This window comes from Rattus norvegicus, chromosome 2 (assembly GCF_021556685.1).
Source record: "Rattus norvegicus strain SHRSP/BbbUtx chromosome 2, alternate assembly SHRSP_T2T, whole genome shotgun sequence".
Taxonomy (NCBI): domain Eukaryota; kingdom Metazoa; phylum Chordata; class Mammalia; order Rodentia; family Muridae; genus Rattus; species Rattus norvegicus.
The window spans coordinates 91,921,173-91,940,117 of NC_141535.1; the positions used below are offsets into that span (position 1 = coordinate 91,921,173).

General features: G+C 40.8%; 1 long non-coding RNA gene across 2 annotated transcripts in view; it reads right to left on the reverse strand.

The window, feature by feature from the left end:
- The window catches only part of LOC147996162 (uncharacterized), a 60,310-nt gene extending 59,259 nt beyond the window's left edge, over window positions 1-1,051 (reverse strand). Inside the window, exon 1 of one of the 2 annotated variants that reach the window (XR_015677951.1) lies at window positions 881-1,051. This is a non-coding gene — a long non-coding RNA (uncharacterized LOC147996162). The remainder of the gene's footprint in view (window positions 1-880) is intronic. The other variant, XR_015677952.1, reaches the window with a different exon arrangement.
- Window positions 1,052-18,945: the final 17,894 nt, after the last annotated feature.

The window sequence follows — 18,945 nt, forward strand, 5'->3', positions numbered from 1 at the left end:
TGAAATGAATTAACAGCACATTAAATAGTGTAAAATTACAGAGTGTTGATTTCTTTGCATCCACAAATCATGAAAATGTTAATTTTCAAAACTAAAATTTTATATGAGGTAAACTAAAATTAATGAGTATTAGCTTCCTATACTGGTTGCTTTTTCATATAAATTATGAAAAGTACTCCTTATGTCTTTTCTCCAGAACTTTAACCTTGGACAGATAGTCCAAAAAGCCATCTGCCACAAGACCTTAAGAGGAATGTTGATGGTAAATCAGCAGTCTTCTCAGTCGGTGGGGACAGGGGGACCTGAAATGGGAAGCTAGTTAGCTCCGTCAGCTCAGAAATGGATTGATCCCAAGAGCAATGAAAGGGAGACCTGAGCACCTGCAGTTCTCAAGAAGATAAATAAATCAGAGTGTGATTTCTGCAGCAGCGCTCTATGTGATCAGAATGCGCCTAGCTGTTTATATCCTGAATGAATTCTATGTGGAGTATTGTTGCCAACGGGCACCAACTGTTCTGCCTGGCAGCCAGTCAAGAAAAAGAACATGTTTCGTTGGTGGGATTCTCACCTTAAATGTTTTAACCAGGTTTTTTACCTTGATGAAAATAAATAATAAGGAAATAAAACAAATATGAGGAAAGTTCATGGGCAACCATTAATATTATCAGATAAGATAGGAAAATCAAGTCACATTTAAAAATAGCTTGTCTTAGTCTTAGATAATTTAAAAAATGTGGTGTGCTGAAAACGCACAATTTCTAACGCCTCCCAAAGGGAAGAAGCTCTGAAACTCTCTCAGCCCTTTCCTAAGTCATCCCCTTCCTAGCTACTCAGGTTCAGGCAAGAAGCTCTAATAAGGCTACAAGGAAGATCTACTCACCTCACAGATTCCTCTCTCCAAGTTGAGTTGGAGATCACATACAGAGTTGCTGCTGCATAAGTCAGCCCACAGCACGGCCCACACCAAATGCAAAGACTCACTACCTCAGGGGCCAGCTGGGCAAGCTGGATCAGGCCTTTCTTCACACATTTTGGAAGGTTCTGCTTCTCCAGGCAACAGAATTTAGGGACTTTCCATTACTCGAGACCAAATATACAAATGGATAAACATGAACCACAGAACTATCCTGTCTCTAGCTCCAGTTCGGTTCTGATAGACTCAAAAAATTTAACACCTAAGTGGCTCCCAGACTCGGCAGTTAGATCTGGGGGACAAATGGTCCACCTTTCAGCTGAAGCTGTGACTATCAGAACTTCCCTCTGATGCTCCATCTCTCCACTGTGAGAAGACAGTTATGAAAAGTAACTGCGTCTGAATTAAACGGCGCTTTATTTTAACATACGACAGATGCTCATAACAGTCAACGACACTTTTTAAGGGAAATGCTGCTGGAAAAAAAAGATGACGAGGTGACCCTGCCTCAGCAGCTGCAGCTACTGGAACCAGTCGCCCCAGCTGCACAGAAACCATGAGAAATGACAAGCAATTCCTCTCACTGGCTTCGCTATTACTCCTCCATCTTCACTCTCATATTTCATTCTTCAATGGCGTATTTCTTTCTTACACGGATGCCAGAGAGAAATAAGACTTTACTAAAGGTCATGAAATGTAAACTATTTATCATAGTTATAAATGAAAGGAAAAAGTCATCAGGTGCTAAGGCCTGATTAAAGAAGTGTTTGATACTGTTTTACCAGAATCGGCCTGTGGCTTCTGAGGAGTTAATAACAGGTTTGTGACTTCATAACAAAGTCTTGAATTGATGCACTGCTTGGAAGCTGGTGCAGGAATATTGCAAAAATAGCACTGCTGAGCCTGGAGGTTCTGACTTCAAACCATGGGCAAGAGACGATGCCTAGAAACCAACCCAACCTCACCCCAACCCATGGGCACACAGCTCCATCCAGCATAGTCTTCAAAAAAAAAGAAAAATAGGATAGTTAGAATTTCTTTAACTGGAAGTTTCTCTGTTCGTTATCCATTCTTATTGTGAGAGAAGCAGATGGTTAACAAGCATTTTTTGCCGGTGGAAATGTGAAAGACGACAAAATGTCGGTACTATCAATATCAAAACAGTTTGTGTAGAAGAGGGAAATCTAGTTACTCTGCTCCTTATCCCATGAGCCTCCTTTCGAAGTGGTTTTTCTCTCAGTTCCTGGTCATAAAACTCCCTTTTGTTGCCTTCGTTTAAATTTGCCAATTATAAAAGATGAATTTTTTTTTCAAATCAGGTGTGTGTCTTCCCTTATTAGAAAATGCTATCTGTTCACTGTTTTAAATGCAAACATTTATAGAAGGAAAATGAAAATCACCTCTCATCCCAACCTAACAACCTAAGCACAGTTTACATTTTGTGCACAGGACTAGTGAGTGAAATTTGAAATAAGCTTCCGGATATCGGTTTATTGAATAGGACTAAAGAGTACTGAGAATGAATTTCTGTTCGGAACTCGCAGCTACATCTCCCTACTAATATTGACCTTGGCACTACCATGGCAAATAGATATCACTGCCAAACAGGTAATTATCAAGATCTAAGATCCATATTAGCAAAACTAGAATCGTGAGAGAGAAGGAAACTTTTATGCTACAATTTGCTGAACAGAGTGGACTAAGAAATTAATTGAGTGCCCCAATTAAAAAGGTTCCACTTCTTCATTACCTTGTTAAATACTAGGCCTGCTTAATTGGAATACTCGGCAAGGCAGACTCTTAGTTCAGCGCATTTGCCTGACTCCTAACAATACTTAAATGGCATGCCCATCTCATTTAAAGAGAACACCTGGTGTTAGTTCTTGGCCTTGTTCACCAGAATTGGCTCCATGATATTCACTCACGTGAATGTAAATAAGGCAGGAGTATATTGTTTTCTCACTCCTAGCCCTTGCAATTACCAAAAACAAAAACAAAATCAAACAAACAAACAAAAAACAAGTTTGCATTAATGTTTTAGATGCCTTCCTGACACCTTTATCAAGTGATTACACGTTTCACACTAAGAATCCAAATGCTAGACTGGGATTAATGCCACACTTAAGAGACTTACTAAAAAAGTATAGTTTTAAAGAGAGTCCCTTCAATTTCATAAAATACCCATTTTGTAGCCTTATCATTATACCTTAGATGTCACATTCAGCTTTTATGGCAAAATTCTGTTGATAACACAACAAAACACAAATGTTAACTTCAAATGAGGTTAGTTCAAATTATCCAATTACATTTTTACTGCTATCAAACAGATTCTCCCTTAGCCTGCTTCTTTAGGCAAATAGCCATTAAGACTACTGTTCTGGTGGGGATAAACAGTGTAGAATTTCAGTCCATATCATATAAGCTAAATTGAAAAGGAACACTTTTATTTTAGTTCCTTATCCCAAAGCCTTTGTGTATTGGTGGTGGAAGTTTGAAGAATGTCTCCAAACATACTGCTGTTTCAAGACTATGTAAAACTCTGTAACATTTTTCATTTCCTACTAATCATTTCCCAGAAATAGAGAAACTAATCCAGACCACAGGCTCTCTCCTAAATATAACACTAGAGAACTGACAGAACCAGGAAAGGAATATTTAAATATGAGAAACGAATGGGCAATTTTTGAAACGTTCTATTGTTATACCTTTATATGCTTCTTAAAGGGAATGACAGTCCAGAGGATGGAAGTCTAAAGAAGGGCTTCAAATTATGCTCGCTCCACTTCTGGATTACACTGGACCTCTGCTCTATGTGTCCACACTAATGAGCCAGAAGCAAGCAGGTGTAATACAGTATCATAGTGACTGTCACAGGTTAAGTTCTTCTGAGGCAGGTGCTGGGGATACCAGCTGTTTCATCCGGACCAACTCTATAAAATGAGATGGCATCAGGACTATGCAGACAGAAGAAAACTGGTACAAGTGGGTAACAGCTCCTGCAGAGACTCACAGCTGGTCAAAGAGCTGATAAGGAATGATTAAGTGAAACACCTTTCTGATCTTGCCATCTCCCACCTAATCCATGCTTATCACCCTGTACAAAGCTTAAGTCCAAGTGGATCAAGGACCTCCACATCAAAGCAGACACACTCAAACTAATAGAAGAAAAACTAGGGAAGCATCTGGAACACACGGGCACTGGAAAAAATTTCCTGAACAAAACACCAATGGCTTACGCTCTAAGATCAAGAATTGACAAATGGGATCTCATAAAACTGCAAAGCTTCTGTAAGGCAAAGGACACTGTGGTTAGGACAAAACGGCAACCAACAGATTGGGAAAAGATCTTTACCAATCCTACAACAGATAGAGGCCTTATATCCAAAATATACAAAGAACTCAAGAAGTTAGACCACAGGGAAACAAATAACCCTATTAAAAAATGGGGCTCAGAGCTAAACAAAGAATTCACAGCTGAGGAATGCCGAATGGCTGAGAAACACCTAAAGAAATGGTCAACATCTTTAGTCATAAGGGAAATGCAAATCAAAACAACCCTGAGATTTCACCTCACACCAGTGAGAATGGCTAAGATCAAAAACTCAGGGGACAACAGATGCTGGCGAGGATGTGGAGAAAGAGGAACACTCCTCCATTGTTGGTGGGATTGCAAACTGGTACAACCATTCTGGAAATCAGTCTGGAGGATCCTCAGAAAATTGGACATTGAACTGCCTGAGGATCCAGCTATACCTCTCTTGGGCATATACCCAAAAGATGCCCCAACATATAAAAAAGACACGTGCTCCACTATGTTCATTGCAGCCTTATTTATAATAGCCAGAAGCTGGAAAGAACCCAGATGCCCTTCAACAGAGGAATGGATACAGAAAATGTGGTACATCTACACAATGGAATATTACTCAGCTATCAAAAACAACGACTTTATGAAATTCGTAGGCAAATGGCTGGAACTGGAAAATATCATCCTGAGTGAGCTAACCCAAACACAGAAAGACATACATGGTATGCACTCACTGATAAGTGGCTATTAGCCCAAATGCTTGAATTACCCTAAATGCCTAGAACAAATGAAACTCAAGACAGATGATCAAAATGTGAATGGTTCACTCCTTCTTTAAAAGGGGAACAAGAATACCCTTGGCAGGGAAGAGAGAGGCAAAGATTAAAACAGAGACTGAAGGAACACCCATTCAGAGTCTGCCCCACATGTGGCCCATGCATATACAGCCATCCAATTAGACAAGATGGATGAAGCAAAGAAGTGCAGGCTGACAGGAGCCGGATGTAGATCTCTCCTGAGAGACACAGCCAGAATACAGCAAATACAGAGGCGAATACCAGCAGCAAACCACTGAACTGAGAATAGGACCCCCGTTGAAGGAATCAGAGAAAGAACTGGAAGAGCTTGAAGGGGCTCGAGACCCCATATGTACAACAATGCCAAGCAACCAGAGCTTCCAGGGACTAAGCCACTACCTAAAGACTATACATGGACTGACCCTGGACTCTGACCTCATAGGTAGCAATGAATATCCTAGTAAGAGCACCAGTGGAAGGGGAAGCCCTGGGTCCTGCTAAGACTGAACCCCCAGTGAACTAGACTGTTGGGGGGAGGGGGACAATGGGGGGAGGGTGGGGAGGGGAACACCGATAAGAAAGGGGAGGGGGGAGGGGGATGTTTGCCCGGAAACTGGGAAAGGGATTAACACTCGAAATGTATATAAGAAATACTCAAGTTAATAATAAAAAAAAATTATTTACAAAACAGCAAAAAAAAAAAAAAAAAAAAAAAGAAAGAAACATCACCAAAAGGGAGGCAGGAAGAATATAAATGCCAGCAGAAGAGTAGAGCTGTGAAATACTACCCCTGGAAAAGACCTAAAATTTACATTAATAAAACCACAGCATCTGTAGTTACCCACACAAGACTTGGACAAGATCAATCCAGCAAAAAATCTAGCATAGGTAGGAGAGGTGCTTCAGGGATGCCAGTCCTAACTGAAATGCTATTGTAAGTGGACAGATGCTGGTGGAGGGAGGAAGAATCACTCTTCATTGGGGGGTAATCATTAGTAGGTTGTTCATGCTCCTGTGGATGACCCCACACATATGTGCCTGAGGACAGCACTAATACTGTAAGTGAGTTATTTTTTTTTTAAAATGAAAAGAAGAATGAGGTTAAGAAAAGGTGGGTGGGATTTTAAGCCAAAGTTGGAGAGGGAATTAGGGAAAGGATATTATCATTTTTATTATAGACATGTAAAGCATTCTCAAATAATGCATTAAAATATTTTCAAGCTAGCATAAACTGTTTCAGGACTACTGTGCCTTTAATATTGTCAATAAAGAGGACGTTTTTAGCTTACTATTTTTCATTATCAATTATATGTATGTGTGTATATTATAGAAGGGGTGCTGTTATAAGATCCCAAAGCAGCCCTACATCAGGAGCACCACCCACAGAGCACAGATTGCCAAAGTGACCTCTGCGATAGCATGAGGGTATAAGGTTTTTTAATCCACTTACGTGGGGTCGCTCATTCATGCAGGAAGGGGCAACCCCGAACCCAAAAGGCACATAACTTTTATTTGTTACATAGGGCAGATTTCAGCAACAGGGTTAGCTGGCTCATTCTCATTGGTGGGGCACAAGACAAAGAATCTGGTTAGGTATTGGCTGGCCTCTTCAGGGGGCTGTTCTTGGCTCAGTTAAATACTTTCTTCTTGAGGCCCTTCACCTGGCCTTGGGGGAAAGTACGGGAAAGGGCTAAGTTGGCAAACCCCTCAGAACTGGGAGGGGGGATGGAAGTGGGGGGGGACGACTGGGTGGTCGGGCAGAGTCAGGATGACATCTTGTGGTCGTTCTTGGAATCTACTTCAAGGAGGGTTAGGGGGAAGGGTTGTTTTTGTTTTGGCTACTTTCCATTAAGCCTGGTCACTCTGACCACCAAGACCTTCCTCCTGTATTCCTAGAACTTCGTTCTTACAGCTTTGTTTCCTGCATCTATGAAACTTATTTCTTCAGTGCTTCAAGAGACAAGAAAGGAGAGTTAGATCCCTTGAAACTAGAGATGCAGACAGTTGCAAGCTAGATGTATATTCTGTGAACTGAAGTTCTCTGTAAGAGCAGCAAGGGTTCTTGTATACTGAGTCATCTGTCCAACCCAACTAGAGAGTTATGTGTGATTCTTGCTAACACAGTGGTCCTTAATCTAGCTAAAATAAGCATGAATTTAATTTCTCTGATTCAGACACTAAACATTAGTTTCTCTTCACTGGCTTGTTGAGGCACTCTCTGCTTCTGATTGGAGAGAGTAACAGTTGGAGGCAGCTTCTAAAGTGCTCCCCACAGCTAGACAGTAATCCCTTTCCTGAAGCAGAATCTCCTGGAACATCTTCACCTAGGGTCTATCATGCCAGTGCAATGGCCAGTTGGCAAATTGAGAACCATATTTACACGCAAGCATAAAATGCATAGGAGAGATAATTGTCGGTATTGGGGGGATTTTTTTTCATCCTTTGCATTTTATTTTTCATTCACTACAGGACATGGTGCTTTGATCCAAACTGATAAACCATTAACTGCTGAACCATTGGTCATCGGCCAAGTCACAGACTCTCTTGTTACCAAGTATCATGGATAATGTTCACATGTATTTCCTCATTTAACTTATTTGTACTTATGCCAGTTGCCCAATTTCGACTTTTCAAGTATTTTCTTAGTTTTGTCATTGATAACTTCACAAGCTGGTCCTGGTAGTACAAGCCTGTAATCCTCACGAAGCCAAATCAGAAATTACAAGTTTGGGCTACCCTGAGCTACACAGAGTTTCTATCTTAAAATAAAATGAATTTTATAAACATACCTTGTGCTATAGGTCCATGGCCATGTGGTTGCACAGCATAAGTAAGTCTCTGAATTTAACCCTTTATTCTGAAATAACCCCCCCACACACCCCACACACAAATACACCCCCCACACACACCCCCACACACATACACATCTCTTCAGCATCACTGCAAGTTCTCATGCCTACTCACTATTCTTCCTTGCCATTCTGTCTGGATTTTGCTATGCCCAAGCCCTGGATTTCAGTCATCCGTCATATTCTCATTTGTATGCATTTCTCTGGGAATTGCCTGCACTCAGGAACCTTTGTATGTTGTCTCTGTGGTTGTCATTACAGAATAGCAGATGATCTACCTGGTCAGTATCTTCCTTTGCCTCCTTGGTGTGCTTCCTGACCAAAGATGATAACGTACATTTGGTTGGTTGGTTGGTTGTTATGGTTTTTTGTTTGTTTGTTTGTTTGTTTGTTTGTTTTTTACTAAGCTCCAAACTACTGTCCTTCTTCCTCCTTCTCCTGGTGTTTTATAGCATGATTTGCTTTACTACTCAGGGAATTCTGAATCATTGCCTGGAATCTTTAATGCGCCATCAAATCTTTCTAGCCATCAGAGATGAAATCATCAATAACTTTTGTTGCAACCACATTAAAAATAATCCACAATCCATCTATATCTCACCAATTCAACTGCTCTTGTTCAAGCCACCATCATTTTTCACATGTACTTTTCTAGCAATCTCTTAACTAGTCTAAAGATTCCCACTTACTCTCCTCACAAACGGTGAAATTTTGCACTCATTTTAAGATAATGCTCTAAAATGTTTAAAGTGAAGTTTAGCAAATCTCTGTATCATAAACATTTATAAATCCACTCATGGCATTCATGAACATGTTTAGATGTGTATATACATTCTAATAGTTATTAAGTTTAAAAAACAGCTTTGCACACTGTTGACTGTCCCTTATCCTTTGCAAGGGATTAACGTTAATAACCAATAATACTCAATTGCATTTTGGTTTTGTACATGCAAATTAATAAGCTCTGGGGAAAGGCCAGGCCTCTGAAGTATTCTGTTCATCCCTGTTGATTGGTGAAAGAATCACAATAGCCAAAACAAGGAAGTCACACAGATACCTACCACCAACAGATGAATTGATGAAGAAGACATGGTGCATACACACCACAGTGAGTTACTGAGCCTAAAAATGAGTGAAACTCTGTCATTAGCAGGGTAAAGAACGGAGCCAGAGATGGCTGTGACTTCAACTCAGAATGACAATGCATCACATTTTCCAGTATAGAATCTACATTTTTAGCTTCTATACATACATGTTTATGCATTTATATCAGTATGTGTGGGGGTTATGAACCTGAAACAGGACAATGTGAAGAGCACAGGGTTCTAAAGAGATAGAAATGGTGTGAACAATAGAGTTACAAGGGAAAGAATACAAAGTATCACCTTCACATTGGTAGAATATTGTATTTATATACATATGACATTTCACATATATGAAAGCACAGATATGAATAATACACCATAGATATACATATGCATATATATATATATATATATATATATATATATATATATATATATATATGCATTAGGGGTATTGTGTGCAGGAAGGGCTCCAGCAGGGAGGAAGATGTGAAAAAGTTGATGGTACTGAGTCTGAAAGTTTTAACAAAACCATTTATTTTCCAAATATTTTGAACTGTCAAAACTCAAAGGAGGAAGAAATGAACTATTGTATTCTCTGTCAACATGTACAGATACACTTACATGCACTTCAAGTGGTGTGTGTGTGCTTAGAGGCTAGAGGCTGCCTCTCTACTGTTTAACTTGTGCATAACTGAAAGTTCCTGTGGCTGCCTTAATGATTGGGATGATTCTTCAATAGCTAAACTATTTAACAACAGGGATTAAAACCTTATATGAAAACTCAGATGTATACACCTCTATTATTTAAAGCTGGAGTCATAATGCTTAGATTCTACACGAGAGCTGTTAATATCTATGACAGGAAGGGAGCTGCAGTTTGCAATGCTCTGACTGGGAGGAAATATACAGCAAGCAAACAAAGGGAGCTCCTCCAGACCCTAGTACTCAATGAGCTGCAGAGGTGCTCAGGGTGTTTGAAATTGGGTCTGTTCCTATAGAAAACTCCTGGAAACCACAACTGTTTATATAAATGCAAAATGGTCAAGCACTCAATCCCACTGTGCGAGTGATGTATAACAGGAAAAGCATTCAAAAACGTGGAAGACGGTAATGACTTCACACCATGAAATAGTAGTGTTGTGGATGGAACACATGCTGTATTAATGTTTCTGCATTTTGGTGTTTGAGAAGCAAGCCCTCAAAATATGTTCACGTATATCAGAATTCATCCCACTATCTATCTGCTTGAGAAGGAAGGCCATAGTATTTGAACTTAATTTTTAAAAAACAGATTTTTTTCTACCAAATACCCACATTATGACCTTCTTGAAATTTCTTTCTCCAGTTTCAACTTCTTTTTAATCAGAAAAAGGTTGTTGTTTTTGTTGCTTTTTTATATTTATTTATTTATTTCAAACATTTTATTTTTCTTCCTGGGTGCTGCTTAGAGTTGTACTATAAGAAGCAAAAATAAAGAAACCAAACAATTTCCTTAAAGACCATTTCCAGTCCTTATCAGAACTAAAATCGGATCAGTGGCACTATGTATGCAATTCCCACACCAAATACACATCAAAGAACCTTTCCAAGTAGCATTTGCATACTGTATTCATGCAACTGTATTCAACTATTTTAAATCAATATGACTCCAGATTTTCCAGGATACAAATGCACTCAATAATGCTGCTTTAGGGAAGAGAAAAAAAAAAACAAAACAAAACCAGAAGATACAGGAAGTAGGGTCATGTCTAATTTCTTTTTTTTTTTTTTTTTTTTTTATTAACTTGAGTATTTCTTATATACATTTCGAGTGTTATTCCCTTTCCCGGTTTCCGGGCAAACATCCCCCTCCCCCCTCCCCTTCCTTATGGGTGTTCCCCTCCCAACCCTCCCACCATTGCCGCCCTCCCCCCATAGACTAGTTCACTGGGGGTTCAGTCTTAGCAGGACCCAGGGCTTCCCCTTCCACTGGTGCTCTTACTAGGATATTCATTGCTACCTGTGGGGTCAGAGTCCAGGGTCAGTCCATGTATAGTCTTTAGGTAGTGGCTTATTCCCTGGAAGCTCTGGTTGCTTGGCATTGTTGTACTTTTAGGGTCTCGAGCCCCTTCAAGCTCTTCCAGTTCTTTCTCTGATTCCTTCAATAGGGGACCTATTCTCAGTTCAGTGGTTTGCTGCTGGCATTCGCCTCTGTATTTGCTGTATTCTGGCTGTGTCTCTCAGGAGCGATCTACATCCGGCTCCTGTCGGTCTGCACTTCTTTGCTTCATCCATCTAGTCCAATTGGGTGGCTTTATATGTATGAGCCAAATGTGGGGCAGGCTCTGAATGGGTGTTCCTTCAGTCTCTGTTTTAATCTTTGCCTCTCCCTTCCCTGCCAAGGGTATTCTTTTTCCTCATTTAAAGAAGGAGTGAAACATTCACATTTTGATCATCCATCTTGAGTTTCGTTTGTTCTAGGGATCTAGGGTAATTCAAGCATTTGGGCTAATAGCCACTTATCAATGAGTGCATACCATGTATGTCTTTCTGTGATTGGGTTAGTTCACTCAGGATGATATTTTCCAGTTCCAACCATTTGCCTACGAATTTCATAAACTTGTTGTTTTTGATAGCTGAGTAGTATTCCATTGTGTAGATGTACCACATTTTCTGTATCCATTCCTCTGTTGAAGGGCATCTGGGTTCTTTCCATTTTCTGGCTATTATAAATAAGGCTGCGATGAACATAGTGGAGCACGTGTCTCTTTTATATGTTGAGGCATCTTTTGGGTATATGCCCAAGAGAGGTATAGCTGGATCCTCAGGCAGTTCAATGTCCAATTTTCTGAGGAACCTCCAGACTGATTTCCAGAATGGTTTTACCAGTCTGCAATCCCACCAACAATGGAGGAGTGTTCCTCTTTCTCCACAACCTCGCCAGCATCTGCTGTCACCTGAGTTTTTGAACTTAGCCAATCGCACTGGTGTGAGGTGAAATCTCAGGGTTGTTTTGATTTGCATTTCCCTTATGACTAAAGATGTTGAACATTTCTTTAGGTGTTTCTCAGCCATTCGGTATTCCTCAGCTGTGAATTCTATGTTTAGCTCTGAACCCCATTTTTTAATAGGGTTATTTGTTTCCCTGCGATCTAACTTCTTGAGTTCTTTGTATATTTTGGATATAAGGCCTCTATCTGTTGTAGGGTTGGTAAAGATCTTTTCCCAATCTGTTGGTTGCCGTTTTGTCCTAACCACAGTGTCCTTTGCCTTACAGAAGCTTTGCAGTTTTATGAGATCCCATTTGTCAATTCTTGATCTTAGAGCATAAGCCATTGGTGTTTTGTTCAGGAAATTTTTTCCACTGCCCATGTGTTCCAGATGCTTCCCTAGTTTTTCTTCTATTAGTTTGAGTGTGTCTGGTTTGATGTGGAGGTCCTTGATCCACTTCGACTTAAGCTTTGTACAGGGTGATAAGGATGGATCGATCTGCATTCTTCTACATGTTGCCCTCCAGTTGAACCAGCACCATTTGCTGAAAATGCTATCTTTTTTCCATTGGATGGTTTTGGCTCCTTTGTCAAAAATCAAGTGACCATAGGTGTGTGGGTTCATTTCTGGGTCTTCAATTCTATTCCATTGGTCTATCTGTCTGTCTCTGTACCAATACCATGCAGTTTTTATCACTATTGCTCTGTAATACTGCTTGAGTTCAGGGATAGTGATTCCCCCTGAAGTCCTTTTATTGTTGAGGATAGCTTTAGCTATCCTGGGTTTTTTGTTATTCCAGATGAATTTGCAAATTGTTCTGTCTAACTCTTTGAAGAATTGGATTGGTATTTTGATGGGGATTGCATTGAATCTGTAGATTGCTTTTGGTAAAATGGCCATTTTTACTATATTAATCCTGCCAATCCATGAGCATGGGAGATCTTTCCATCTTCTGAGGTCTTCTTCAATTTCTTTCTTCAGTGTCTTGAAGTTCTTATTGTACAGATCTTTTACTTGCTTGGTTAAAGTCACACCGAGGTACTTTATATTATTTGGGTCTATTATGAAGGGTGTCGTTTCCCTAATTTCTTTCTCGGCTTGTTTCTCTTTTGTATAGAGGAAGGCAACTGATTTAATTGAGTTAATTTTATACCCAGCCACTTTGCTGAAGTTGTTTATCAGCTTTAGTAGTTCTCTGGTGGAACTTTTGGGATCACTTAAATATACTATCATATCATCTGCAAATAGTGATATTTTGACCTCTTCTTTTCCGATCTGTATCCCTTTGATCTCCTTTTGTTGTCTGATTGCTCTGGCTAGAACTTCAAGAACTATATTGAATAAGTAGGGAGAGAGTGGGCAGCCTTGTCTAGTCCCTGATTTTAGTGGGATTGCTTCAAGTTTCTCTCCATTTAGTTTAATGTTAGCAACTGGTTTGCTGTATATGGCTTTTACTATGTTTAGGTATGGGCCTTGAATTCCTATTCTTTCCAGGACTTTTATCATGAAGGGGTGTTGAATTTTGTCAAATGCTTTCTCAGCATCTAATGAAATGATCATGTGGTTCTGTTCTTTCAGTTTGTTTATATAATGGATCACGTTGATGGTTTTCCGTATATTAAACCATCCCTGCATGCCTGGGATGAAGCCTACTTGATCATGGTGGATGATTGTTTTGATGTGCTCTTGAATTCGGTTTGCCAGAATTTTATTGAGTATTTTTGCGTCGATATTCATAAGGGAAATTGGTCTGAAGTTCTCTTTCTTTGTTGTGTCTTTGTGTGGTTTAGGTATAAGAGTAATTGTAGATTCGTAGAAGGAATTCGGTAGGGCTCCATCTGTTTCAATTTTGTGGAATAGTTTGGATAATATTGGTATGAGGTCTTCTATGAAGGTTTGATAGAATTCTCCACTAAACCCATCTGGACCTGGGCTCTTTTTGGTTGGGAGACCTTTAATGACTGCTTCTATTTCCTTAGGAGTTATGGGGTTGTTTAACTGGTTTATCTGTTCCTGACTTAACTTTGATACCTGGTATCTGTCTAGGAAATTGTCCATTTCCTGAAGATTTTCAAATTTTGTTGAATATACGTTTTTATAGTAAGATCTGATGATTTTTTGAATTTCCTCTGAATCTGTAGTTATGTCTCCCTTTTCATTTCTGATTTTGTTAATTTGGACGCACTCTCTGTGTCCTCTCGTTAGTCTGGCTAAGGGTTTATCTATCTTGTTGATTTTCTCAAAGAACCAACTTTTGGTTCTGTTGATTTTTTCTATGGTCCTTTTTGTTTCTACTTGGTTGATTTCAGCTCTGAGTTTGATTATTTCCTGCCTTCTACTCCTCCTGGGTGTATTTGCTTCTTTTTGTTCTAGAGCTTTTAGGTGTGCTGTCAAGCTGCTGACATATGCTCTTTCCTGTTTCTTTCTGTAGGCACTCAGCGCTATGAGTTTTCCTCTTAGCACAGCTTTCATTGTGTCCCATAAGTTTGAGTATGTTGTATCTTCATTTTCATTAAATTCTAAAAAGTTTTTAATTTCTTTCTTTATTTCTTCCTTGACCAGGTTATCATTGAGTAGAGCATTGTTCAATTTCCACGTATATGTGGGCATTCTTCCCTTATTGTTATTGAAGACCAGTTTTAGGCCGTGGTGGTCCGATAGCACGCATGGGATTATTTCTATCTTTCTGTACCTGTTGAGGCCCGTTTTTTGACCGATTATATGGTCAATTTTGGAGAAAGTACCATGAGGAGCTGAGAAGAAGGTATATCCTTTTGCTTTAGGATAGAATGTTCTATAAATATCCGTTAAGTCCATTTGGCTCATGACTTCTCTTAGTCTGTCGACATCACTGTTTAATTTCTGTTTCCATGATCTGTCCATTGATGAGAGTGGGGTGTTGAAATCTCCCACTATTATTGTGTGAGGTGCAATGTGTGTTTTGAGCTTTAGTAAGGTTTCTTTTACGTATGTAGGTGCCCTTGTATTTGGGGCATAGATATTTAGGATTGAGAGTTCATCTTGGTGGATTTTTCCTTTGATGAATATGAAGTGTCCTTCCTTATCTTTTTTGATGACTTTTAGTTGGAAATTGATTTTATTTGATATTAGAATGGCTACTCCAGCTTGCTTCTTCTGACCATTTGCTTGGAAAGTTGTTTTCCAGCCTTTCACTCTGAGGTAGTGTCTGTCTTTGTCTCTGAGGTGTGTTTCCTGTAGGCAGCAGAATGCAGGGTCCTCGTTGCGTATCCAGTTTGTTAATCTATGTCTTTTTATTGGGGAGTTGAGGCCATTGATATTGAGAGATATTAAGGAATAGTGATTATTGTTTCCCTTTATATTCATATTTGGATGTGAGGTTATGTTTGTGTGCTTTCATTCTCTTTGTTTTGTTGCCAAGACGATTAGTTTCTTGCTTCTTCTAGGGTATAGCTTGCCTCCTTATGTTGGGCTTTACCATTTATTATCCTTTGTAGTGCTGGATTTGTAGAAAGATATTGTGTAAATTTGGTTTTGTCATGGAATATCTTGGTTTCTCCATCAATGTTAATTGAGAGTTTTGCTGGATACAGTAACCTGGGCTGGCATTTGTGTTCTCTTAGGGTCTGTATGACATCAGTCCAGGATCTTCTGGCCTTCATAGTTTCTGGCGAGAAGTCTGGTGTGATTCTGATAGGTCTCCCTTTATATGTTACTTGACCTTTTTCCCTTACTGCTTTTAATATTCTTTCTTTATTTTGTGCGTTTGGTGTTTTGACAATTATGTGACGGGAGGTGTTTCTTTTCTGGTCCAATCTATTTGGAGTTCTGTAGGCTTCTTGTATGCCTATGGGTATCTCTTTTTTTAGGTTAGGGAAGTTTTCTTCTATGATATTGTTGAAGATATTTACTGGTCCTTTGAGCTGGGAGTCTTCACTCTCTTCTATACCTATTATCCTTAGGTTTGATCTTCTCATTGAGTCCTGGATTTCCTGTATGTTTTGGACCAGTAGCTTTTTCCGCTTTACATTATCTTTGACAGTTGAGTCAATGATTTCTATGGAATCTTCTGCTCCTGAGATTCTCTCTTCCATCTCTTGTATTCTGTTGGTGAAGCTTGTATCTACAGCTCCTTGTCTCTTCTTTTGGTTTTCTATATCCAGGGTTGTTTCCATGTGTTCTTTCTTGATTGCTTCTATTTCCATTTTTAATTCCTTCATCTGTTTGATTGTGTTTTCCTGGAATTCTTTCAGGGATTTTTGCCATTCCTCTCTGTAGGCTTCTACTTGTTTATTAATGATTTCCTGTGTTTCCCTAAGTGTGTTCATGTCTTTCTTGAAGTCCTCCAGCATCATGATCAAATATGATTTTGAAACTAGATCTTGCTTTTCTGGTGTGTTTGGATATTCCATGTTTGTTTTGGTGGGAGTATTGGGCTCCGAGGATGGCATGCAGTCTTGGTTTCTGTTGCTTGGGTTCCTGCGCTTGCCTCTCGCCATCAGATTATCTCTAGTGTTACTTTGTTCTGCTATTTCTGACAGTGGCTAGACTGACCTATAAGCCTGTGTGTCAGGAGTGCTGTAGACCTGTTTTCCTCTCTTTCAGTCAGTTATGGGGACAGTGTGTTCTGCTTTCGGGCGTGTAGTTTTTCCTCTCTACAGGTCTTCAGCTGTTCCTGTGGGCCTGTGTCTTGAGTTCACCAGGCAGCTTTCTTGCAGCAGAAAATTTGGTCTTACCTGTGGTCCCGAGGCTCAGGTTCGCTCATGGGGTGCTGCCCAGGGGCTCTCTGCAGCGGCAGCAACCAGGAATACCTGTGCCGCCCCTTCCGGGAGCTTCAGTGCACCAGGGTTCCAGATGGTCTTTGGCTTTTTCCTCTGGCGTCCGAGATGTGTGTGCAGGGAGCAGTCTCTTCTGGTTTCCCAGGCTTGTCTGCCTCTCTGAAGGTTTAGCTCTCCCTCCCACGGGATTTGGGTGCAGAGAACTGTTTATCCGGTCTGTTTCTTTCAGGTTCCGGCGGTGTCTCAGGCGCAGAAGTCCTGCCGCTCCTGGGCCCTCCCCCACGGGAGCCCAGAGGCCTTATACAGTTTCCTCTTGGGCCAGGGATGTGGGCAGGGGTGAGCAGTGTTGGTGGTCTCTTCCGCTCTGCAGCCTCAGGAGTGCCCACCTGACCAGGCGGTTGGGTCTCTCTCTCACCGGGTCTGGGAGCAGAGAGCTGCTGTGGGCCGGGATCCGCGGGTGTGGGACTTCCGGTAAACACAGACCGTGCCTCCTAGAGAAATTCTGCTTCCGTGTCCCAAGCTCACCAGGCAGCTTTCTTGCAGCAGAAAATTTGGTCTTACCTGTGGTCCCGAGGCTCAGGTTCGCTCGTGGGGTGCTGCCCAGGGGCTCTCTGCAGCGGCAGCAACCAGGAAGACCTGTGCCGCCCCTTCCGGGAGCTTCAGTGCACCAGGGTTCCAGATGGTCTTTGGCTTTTTCCTCTGGCGTCCGAGATGTGTGTGCAGGGAGCAGTCTCTTCTGGTTTCCCAGGCTTGTCTGCCTCTCTGAAGGTTTAGCTCTCCCTCCCACGGGATTTGGGTGCAGAGAACTGTTTATCTGGTCTGTTTCCTTCAGGGTCCGGCGGTGTCTCCGGCAGGGGTCCTGCCGCTCCTGGGCCCTCCCCCACGGGAGCCCAGAGGCCTTATACAGTTTCCTCTTGGGCCAGGGATGTGGGCAGGGGTGAGCAGTGTTGGTGGTCTCTTCCGCTCTGCAGCCTCAGGAGTGCCCACCTGGCCAGGCGGTTGGGTCTCTCTCTCACCGGGTCTGGGAGCAGAGAGCTGCTGCAGGCCGGGATCCGCGGGTGTGGGACTTCCATGTCTAATTTCTAAAAACATTTCAAATCTTGTTTGTTACAGAAGTAGAAAATCAAGTTTTGAGCTGTTTCACCTTTGCAGAATTAAAACACTGCTCCTAAAGTAATCTATATACACTGCAGATTTAGCAAAAATAAGTTTTCATTGTTGTTTTTAAGACAGTGCCTTATATAGCCCTGGCTACTATTCAATGACAAATCTCTCAGTCCTGGGATCCTAGGTTTATGCTATGTCCAGCTGGCAAAACACCTTTCCAGTAAGAGGTCTAATTACTAAGGAAGGCAAGGGCTCAGCTGACGCTTCAAGGTTACTTGCATCCTTGTTCTCAGATGCAGTCTGCCAAGATAAACACCCAGGAACTCCACAGAATAAGAAATAAACACTGCACCACTACGTCTTCATGGTACCTCGGATTTTGAGGCAGTTTGCCTCAAAATGACCTAGGAGATGAAGTCGCAGTTTAGAAATAATTAGAGGGCTGGAGAGATGGCTCCATATAAGAAATAATTAGAGACGATCTCCTTGTTTGTGAAACCATGTGAAGGCACATGGTTCCTTTGTGCATGACTTTCATGAGTCCACGAGCTGCAAGATGGATCTTGGTTTTGAACTCGCATGATTTCGGCGTGTCTAGTGAACTCCGACTAGCTCAGCTCCTAGTCTTAGTCTTACAACTCCTAAATAAGGACAAACCTAACTTCGCAGTAGAAAGAGAATGGGATTCCCCTAGACCCTCCCCAGACTGTCTAAGTAGTGAACTTGTCCCTAACGTAAAATCAGAATATAATATCCTCTTCAACATGCTATTTTTCCAGCTATAGCTCTCTGATTCAGAAATAAGAAATCATCTTTTCATTAGCTTTGTTTTTTGAGACACCACTTCAAAATTGGCATTAAAAACCAGTTTCTAGAAACACGGTCAACTCCTGCCCCTCGTGCCCAGACCTTTTAGGTGCAGGGTCACAAGTCATGTCATCATATCAGGTTTCCCTCAGTCAGGGAAAGCCTGAAAAAGCATTAATTTATTTACACTTTTGCTATGTAATATTTATATGATTATAAACCTAAATCTTCACTTGCTTATGTTTTAAGTGTTTATAAAGCACTCAAAATTGTATCTTATGTGAATAAGACTTCTGAAAAAAATACTTCAATACAATCTTTCTGTTGGGTAAAGATATTCTACACACACGATT